A 9129-nucleotide genomic window follows, 5' to 3' on the forward strand; every position below is an offset into this window, starting at 1 on the left:
ACAAATGTGTATCTGCAGTTTGAATCTTCATAATCTCCAGAACTTCACAAATGTATATCTACAGTTTGAATCTTCATAATCTCTAGAACTTCAGAAATGTATATCTACAGTTTGCATCTTCATAATCTCTAGAACCTCACAAATGTGTATCTGCAGTTTGAATCTTCATAATCTCCAGAACTTCACAAATGTATATCTACAGTTTGAATCTTCAGTATTTATTACCCTTATCTACCATGAACTGTGGCTAATCAGTAATGTAGGCTAAAATAAATAGCTGATAACCTCAAATACATAATGCTATGTTGAAAGACACTCTCTAAACGGTCACGGCATGTGCACTTTGACCCCAATCCGTACACATATGATTAAAGAGCTTGACCGTTCAGTAATAACACAAACTGTCCGCTTTTAGGTTCGACTTCTGTATTTTAATTAACGTGGTCCTTTTGTGTTGATGAAAATTAGACAGAGCTGTGTAAGCATCATTTCTGTACAGTATATATCTAGTTAATGCTTGATTTAATACTACTCGAACATCTGTCTATTGTAATAATACTTGGTGTCTGTAACTAACTGCGCGAATGTAAGCAAAAGGTGGATGTAAATATACTTTAGTAGACATTTTGTACAACAACATATTTAAAACCTATTGAAGTTTTTAAGAAAGGTCAAATGTTAGGTCGTAGAATAACATTATAAGTTTGTTTATTGATAGTATTAAGTACGGTAACTTTAGCCCTAAATAATTTAAAGCAAGAAACGTACACAAATTACAGTATTAATTTATTTAATTTGGATAAAGCAGTCGAACGGCAGAAGTTATTAAGGTACTTTGTTTGTATGTTCACTCTCATCACCCTACAGATTTATTAAATTACTTTGTTTGTATGTTTACTCTCATCACCCTACAGATTTATTAAGGTACTTTGTTTGTATGTTTACTCTCATTATCCTACAGATTTATTAAGGTACTTTGTTTGTATGTTTACTCTCATCACCCTACAGATTTATTAAGGTACTTTGTTTGTATGTTCAGTCTCATCACCCTACAGACTAGAAACAGGGATATGTGACTAATCAATATCTATTTCATTGTCCCCTTCTGAAAACAGGGATATGTGACTAATCAATATCTATTTCATTATCCCCTTCTAGAAACAGGGAGATAGATATTGATTAGTCACATATCCCTGTTTCTAGAAGGGGATAATGAAATAGATATTGATTAGTCACATATCCCTGTTTCTAGAAGGGGATAATGAAATAGATATTGATTAGTCACATATCCCTGTTTCTAGAAGGGTATAATGAAATAGATATTGATTAGTCACATATCCCTGTTTCTAGAAGGGGACAGGGAGATAGATATTAATTAGTCGCATATCCCTGTTTCTAGAAGGGGACAGGGAGATAGATATTGATTAGTCACATATCCCTGTTTTCAGAAGGGGATAATGAAATAGATATTGATTAGTCACATAACCCTGTTTCTAGAAGGGGACATGGAGATATATACTGATCCGTTACCTATGACAGGGAGATAGATATTGATTAGTCACATATCCCTGTTTCTAGAAGGGGACATGGTTTCTGTAGAAAGGAAAAGAAATTGAAGTATTTTCATTCACCAACATGTTTGATGTGTAGTCCACTAGATGCTTGCCATACATTAGCAAATTTATTACTAGAGGCAGTTGGATCACTCTCTGATAATGACTTCTGGTACTGACATGTCATCAATATTCACATGAATATAAGTTATAAATAATTCAATACACTTCAATTGATGAAGTAAGAAATCTATCTATATAGTTATACATACTCTTGTATAATGTTTAGTCTTTATTTGAAAAATAATTCTTCCTACATCCAGATTACCAACCTTATCATTCGTCTAGCCAGTCTGAAAAGCAGCCACTATTGCCATCTATTTGTTTGTTTTTGTATACTAAAATATTATGGTGCAGCACTAAACGAACATCCGGAATCAGTGTCTAAATGTGTCTCGCTCAGCTGAGGTTTCAATAGAGAAGGTGAAAAAGGTTTACAGTAAAAGGCTGTGAGAAACATGTTTTCCAACAATCCACAACGTGTTGTTGTCTGTCATAACAATTAACAACGTTCAAATACTGAACAAAGAAATAGTGCTTTCAACAATCCACAACATGGTGGCGTCTGTCACAACAATTAACAACGTTCAAATACTAAACAAAGAAATAGTGCTTTCAACAATCCACAACGTGGTGGCGTCTGTCACAACAATTAACAACGTTAACAGTAGCTGATTTAGAGTCGTGTTTACCAATTTTCCGGCTCAGTTATTAATAACAATTCTCAACGGGATTACAATCTGGAGACTTTACTGCCCATGGCAATTTTTGTAACGCCCTTCTAGTCGAGATAATCTTGTACAATAACACGCACTGTTGGCAGTGGCATTGTCATCCTGGAATAGAAAGTTATTGCCAAACCTTTCCCTAGCATATGGAAGAAATATCGTTTCCATGTGGTGCCTGTAGGAGGCGTCATTAACATTTCCCTGAAGGATATGAAGAGCGGTTTCTCCACCATGATGAATAGCTGCCTAAACATGTACTCTACCACCTCCTGTGTGTTCCCTGTGGGAAAGACAGTCTTTCCTTACTTGTTCTCTAGGCAAACGACGAACACGAATCCTACCATGAGCTTTAACAAGACAGAAACGGGACTCATATGAAAATATGACATGTCACCAGTGTCCTAACTGTAAGTTGGCATGCTGTCTTGCCCAAGTAACACGTGTGACGACAGTGAATTCTGGTTAATATCGGTTTGCAGATAGCCCTTCTTGCAAAATAACCTTATTTGGCCAGTCTTCTATTTACTGTTCTTCTGGATATCCTGGAATAAATGTGTTCATGTTATAAATTCCTGTTATAAGGTTTTGCAAGACTTCTTTCAAAACACAATCATCTCGGGCAGTAGTTTTTCGGCTTCTGCCAGTAAATTTTCCTGTAGTCCGATGTCGTTTCATATTCTGGATACAGTACACTGGGGTACCCTACTGTTCTGGCAATGTCTGTTTGCTTCATACCACTTTAGGACAGTCAAATAATTTGACGGCCTACAACTTCTGGCACGTGACCAGGCATGAATCTACACCAAGTACATAGAAAGTGTCAGAACAAAGCATTGATCAGTTTCGAAACAGAGTATACCAAAAGTACACCCTTTTATACAAGACAGGAGTGTATGTGTGTTTTAACGAATAAATGCTCAATACAACTTATACAGACAAGATTAACGACTCATACATGTTTGTCCTATTATACGCTACCTTCTCTGTTACTACTCGGGCATATATTCAATAACTACTCCATGTATGTAGACAATAACATCAACATAGAACAGTATGTAAACATTTTGGCCAAGACTGTAGTGCTTTCAACAATCCACAACGTGAGGTGTCTGTCACAAGAATGAACAAGGTTGAAGGGCTGAACAAAGAAGTGGAGTGTCCTCTACCCAAAGTTATCTGTCAGGAGATTTAAGAAGATTCAAGTGCTGAACAATGATTTAGTATTTACAACCTAAAAGGTATCAGATGAAGCGCAGCTAATCAACAGCACCTGCCGTCCGAACAATGATTTAGTATTTACAACCTAAAAGGTATCAGATGAAGCGCAGCTAATCAACATCACCTGCCGTCCGAACAATGATTTAGTATTTACAACCTAAAAGGTATCAGATGAAGCGCAGCTAATCAACAGCACCTGCCGTCCGAACAATGATTTAGTATTTACAACCTAAAAGGTATCAGATGAAGTGCAGCTAATCAACAGCACCTGCCGTCTGAATAGCTACTTTTAATCGAATAGTGGACTGCTATCCACAGCTAAAAGTGCTGTTTTCACTGGCATGTTGCGACTCGAACCTTGGATCTTCCTACTTATAATCCAGTCTGAACAAAGATTGAGTTCTAACGATTCGTTACCCGATGTTAATTATATAAACTGCTAATTTAGAGTGTGCTGCGAACTGACGTAATGAGACTAAGTTTTCGAAATTCGCAGAACTCACATTAACAATAATTTATTTGAAGAAAATGTGCAATCTAAAAAACTTGTACGATCAGTGTTTATAGTAAAGTGTTTAATATTGTGTAAAAACAAATAGAAGTTTAGCAGATTTTTAATCATAGGTGAGTGACACTTAACACAGAAAAAAATATTAAGGTTTTAAGTACCTTTCCTTAAAATACGATATATAAACCAAGTTTAGAGATCTTAGTGTGTTGAATAACCTGAAAACAAAGTTTAGAGATATTAGTGTGTTGAATAACCTGAAAACCAAGTTTAGAGATCTTAGTGTGTTGAATAACCTGAAAACAAAGTTTTGAGATCTTAGTGTGTTGAATAACCTGAAAACCAAGTTTTAGAGATCTTAGTGTGTTGAATAACCTGAAAACAAAGTTTAGAGATCTTAGTGTGTTGAATAATCTGAAAACCAAGTTTAGAGATCTTAATGTGTTGAATAACCTGAAAACAAAGTTTTGAGGAGAACTTAGCGAGTTGAATAACCTGAAAACAAAGTTTTGAAGAGAACTGAAAGTGCTACACCACCTGTGATCCAAGTTTTAATGATACTGTATGTGATAGACCACTTGTGATCCAAGTTTTAATGATACTGTATGCGATAGATCACTTGTGATCCAAGTTTGATATCTTAATGAGTTGAATAACCTGAAAACAAAGTTTTGAAGAGAACTGAATGTGATACACCACCTGTGATCCAAGTTTTAAGGAGAACTGAATGTGATAAACCACCTGTGATCCAAGTTTTAAGGAGAACTGAATGTGCTACATCACCTGTGATCCAAGTTTTAAGGAGAACTGGATGTGATAAACCACCTGTGATCCAAGTTTTAAGGATAACTGAATGTGATAGACCACCTGTGATCCAAGTTTTAAGGATAACTGAATGTGATAGACCACCTGTGATCCAAGTTTTAAGGAGAACTGAATGTGATAAACTACCTGTGATCCAAGTTTTAAGGAGAACTGGATGTGATAAACCACCTGTGATCCAAGTTTTAAGGAATAACTGAATGTGATAAACCACCTGTGATCCAAGTTTTAAGGAATAACTGAATGTGATAGACCACCTGTGATCCAAGTTTTAAGGAGAACTGAATGTGATAAACCACCTGTGATCCAAGTTTTTAGAAGAAATAAATATTTCTGATCAGTTGTGAGTTTGAGGAGAGGTATATTATATAAGTTTTGAGAGTAGTTGAATGATGACGTCACCCAAGTTTTGATGTACAATTTATGCTACGATAATAGGATAAAAAACTTATCTCATAGATGATCGTTATTCTACACGATACGACTTTACAAAAGATTACAAATAAACAGTCTAAAAAACCGATGCTACACCATAAAACAAATTTCGCGAGAAGTCAGTTAAATAGTTTTCGCTAGATTGTTTGGAAATTTGGTTTAAATAAAACGCATATTACCAAGAGTTTGTCACTCAGACGGTAAACCTAGGATCTTGAAGAACAGGAGAGTGGTGAGATAATACGTTAAGTTGATGACGTCACCCATGACAGAGGAGAAGCCAGGTCTTGAAGCTTAGCTAGAATGTAACAAAAGAAGAACCTGTGGAATGTATTCACCAACACCTCGTTGCTAGAGGTAATTTGATTTATGTCCCAAAAGATACCATTAGTAAATTGTAAAGTTCAATTTACGGTGAACGAATATTTAGGTTGTTCCAACAAACAGAACACTGGAAAAATAGTGCATGTTTCCGCTTATTTACATTTACCAAGTCTTTAGACTGTTTTCATGTGTCCGAATTCATTGTAAGCAGCTCAACTTTTAAACAACAATAACAGGGGGAGCTACTGAATTTGTTTAGAAAATGAAAACATATTTCAAAGTGTTTGGTCATTTCGTAGAAAACCAACGTTTGGTCACTCTATACGCTATTTGGTCATTTCACAGGAAATTAACTCTTGTGCCCTCTGTTGGATGATTTCATAGAAAACGAACCTATGGTATGGAGACAGCTTGAATGGATAGTGATAGTAACTTTATTACAAATGTACAAACTTATGTCCTCATCAGTCAATGAGTTCGTTCATAGGGAAAATACTTACATATTAAAACAGTCAATGAGTTTGTTCATAAGGAAAATACTTACATATTAAAGCAGTCAACGTTTTTGTTTTTAGTGAAAATACTTACATACTAAAGCAGTCAACGTGTTTGTTCTTAGGGAAAATACTTACATACTGAAGCAGTCAACGTGTTTGTTCTTAGGGAAAATACCTATTAAAGCAGTCAACGTGTTTGTTTATAGGGAAAATACTTACCTATTAAAACAGTCAATGTGTTTGTTCTTATGGAAAAATACTTACATATTAAAATAGTCAATGAGTTTGTTCTTAGGGAAAATACCTATTAAAGCAGTCAACGTGTTTGTTTATAGGGAAAATACTTACCTATTAAAACAGTCAATGTGTTTGTTCTTATGGAAAAATACTTACATATTAAAATAGTCAATGAGTTTGTTCATAGGGAAAAATACTTGCATATTAAAGCAGTCAACGTGTTTGTTCTTAGGGAAAACACCTATTAAACCAGTCAATGTGTTTGTTTATAGGGAAAATACTTACATATTAAAGCAGTCAATATGTTTATTCTTTGGGAAAATACTTACCTATTAAAGCAGTCAACGCGTTTGGTCTTAGGGAAAATACTTACCTATTAAAACAGTCAACGTGTTTGGTCTTAGGGAAAATACTTACCTATTAAAGCAGTCAATGTGTTTGTTTATAGGGAAAATACTTACCTATTAAAACAGTCAACGTGTTTGTTCTTAGGGAAAATACTTACCTATTAAAGCAGTCAATGTGTTTGTTCTTAGGGAAAATACTTACCTATTAAAGCAGTCAACGTGTTTGGTCTTAGGGAAAATACTTACCTATTAAACAGTCAACGTGTTTGTTTTTAGGGAAAAATACTTACCTCTTAAAGCAGTCAACGTGTTTGTTCTTAGGGAAAATACTTACCTATTAAAGCAGTCAATGTGTTTGTTCTTAGGGAAAATACTTACCTATTAACGCAGTCAACGTGTTTGGTCTTAGGGAAAATAATTACATATTAAAGCAGTCAACGTGTTTGTTTATAGGGAAAATACTTATATATTAAGCAGTCAACGTGTTTCGTCTTAGGAAAAATACTTACCTATTAAAGCAATCAATGTGTTTGTTCTTAGGGAAAATACTTATATATTAAAACAGTCAACGTGTTTAGTCTTAGGGAAAATACTTACATATTAAAGCAGTCAATGTGTTTGGTCTTAGGGAAAATACTTACATATTAAAATAGTCAATGTGTTTTGCCTTAGGGAAAATACTTACATATTAAAACAGTCAACGTGTTTGGTCTTAGGGAAAATACTTATATATTAAAGCAGTCAACGTGTTTGGTCTTAGGGAAAATACTTCTCACTAAAGTAGTCAATGTGTTTACATTGTTTTGGAGAAAACTTGTACCATTAAAACAGTTAAGTACAACGTATACAATAATATTTGTGACCCTATATATATATTATCATATTTTATGAACAACAATTGAGGATGGTGTTCGCTCAGTCTCATTGTGACGTAAATATTCCAGTATCAAACAAACGATCCAAATATTCGCCCAATGAGCATTGTTGTTATCATGTAACGATTTCACAGTGCGTTAACGAAAACAACTGATGGAGAAGTAGGATCACTATCCAGCTGTGAGAATATTAACGATAGTCAGTATATATATGCATGATGTAGCCAACTGAATAATTTATTCATTGCTAGACTGTATGATGAAAACAACAGGGATATTCGACTTTTATGATAAATACAGTACAGATAGTCGAAATGTGTGATGAATACAGTACAGATAGTCAACATTGTGATAAATACAGTACAGATAGTCAACATTGTGATAAATACAGCACAGATAGTCGAAATGTGTGATAAATACAATAGAGATAGTCAACATTTGTAATACATACAGTACAGATAGTCGAAATGTGTGATAAATACAATACAGATAGTCGACATTGTGATGAATAAAGTACAGATAGTCAACATTGTGATAAATACAGTCCAGATAGTCTACATTGTGTTAAATACAGTAAATATACTTTACATTGTGTTAAATACAGTATAGACAGTCGACATTGTGATAAATACAGTACAGATAGTCGACATTGCGATAAATACAGTACAGATAGTCTACATTGTGTTAAATACAGTAAATATAGTTTACATTGTGTTAAATACAGTATAGATAGTCTACATTGTGTTAAATACAGTATAGATAGTTTACATTGTGATAAATACAGTATAGATAGTCTACATTGTGATAAATACAGTATAGATAGTCTACATTGTGATAAATACAGTATAGATAGTCAACATTGTGTTAAATACAGTATAGATAGTTTACATTGTGTTAAATACAGTATAGATAGTCAACATTGTGTACTGTATTTAACACAATGTAGACTATCTGTACTGTATTTATCACAATGTTGACTATCTATACTGTATTTATCACAATGTAGACTATCTGTACTGTATATATCACAATGTAGACTATCTATACTGTATTTATCACAATGTAGATTATTTATACTGTATTTAACACAATGTAAACTATCTATACTGTATTTAACACAATGTAAACTATCTGCACTGTATTTATCACAATGTTGACTATCTATACTGTATTTATCACAATGTTGACTATCTGTACTGTATTTATCACAATGTAGACTATCTGTACTGTATTTATTTAGATAGTCTACATTGTGATAAATACAGTATAGATAGTCGACATTGTGATATATACAGTATAGATAGTTTACATTGTGTTAAATACAGTATAGATAGTCTACATTGTGTTAAATACAGTATAGACAGTCGACATTGTGTTAAATATAGTATAGATAGTCTACATTGTGATAAATACAGTATAGATAGTCGACATTGTGATAAATACAGTGCAGATAGTTTACATTGTGTTAAATACAGTATAGATAGTTTACATTGTGTTAAATACAGTATAAATAATCTACATTGTG

This window comes from Limulus polyphemus, unplaced genomic scaffold (genome assembly GCF_000517525.1).
Source record: "Limulus polyphemus unplaced genomic scaffold, Limulus_polyphemus-2.1.2 Scaffold10089, whole genome shotgun sequence".
Taxonomy (NCBI): domain Eukaryota; kingdom Metazoa; phylum Arthropoda; class Merostomata; order Xiphosura; family Limulidae; genus Limulus; species Limulus polyphemus.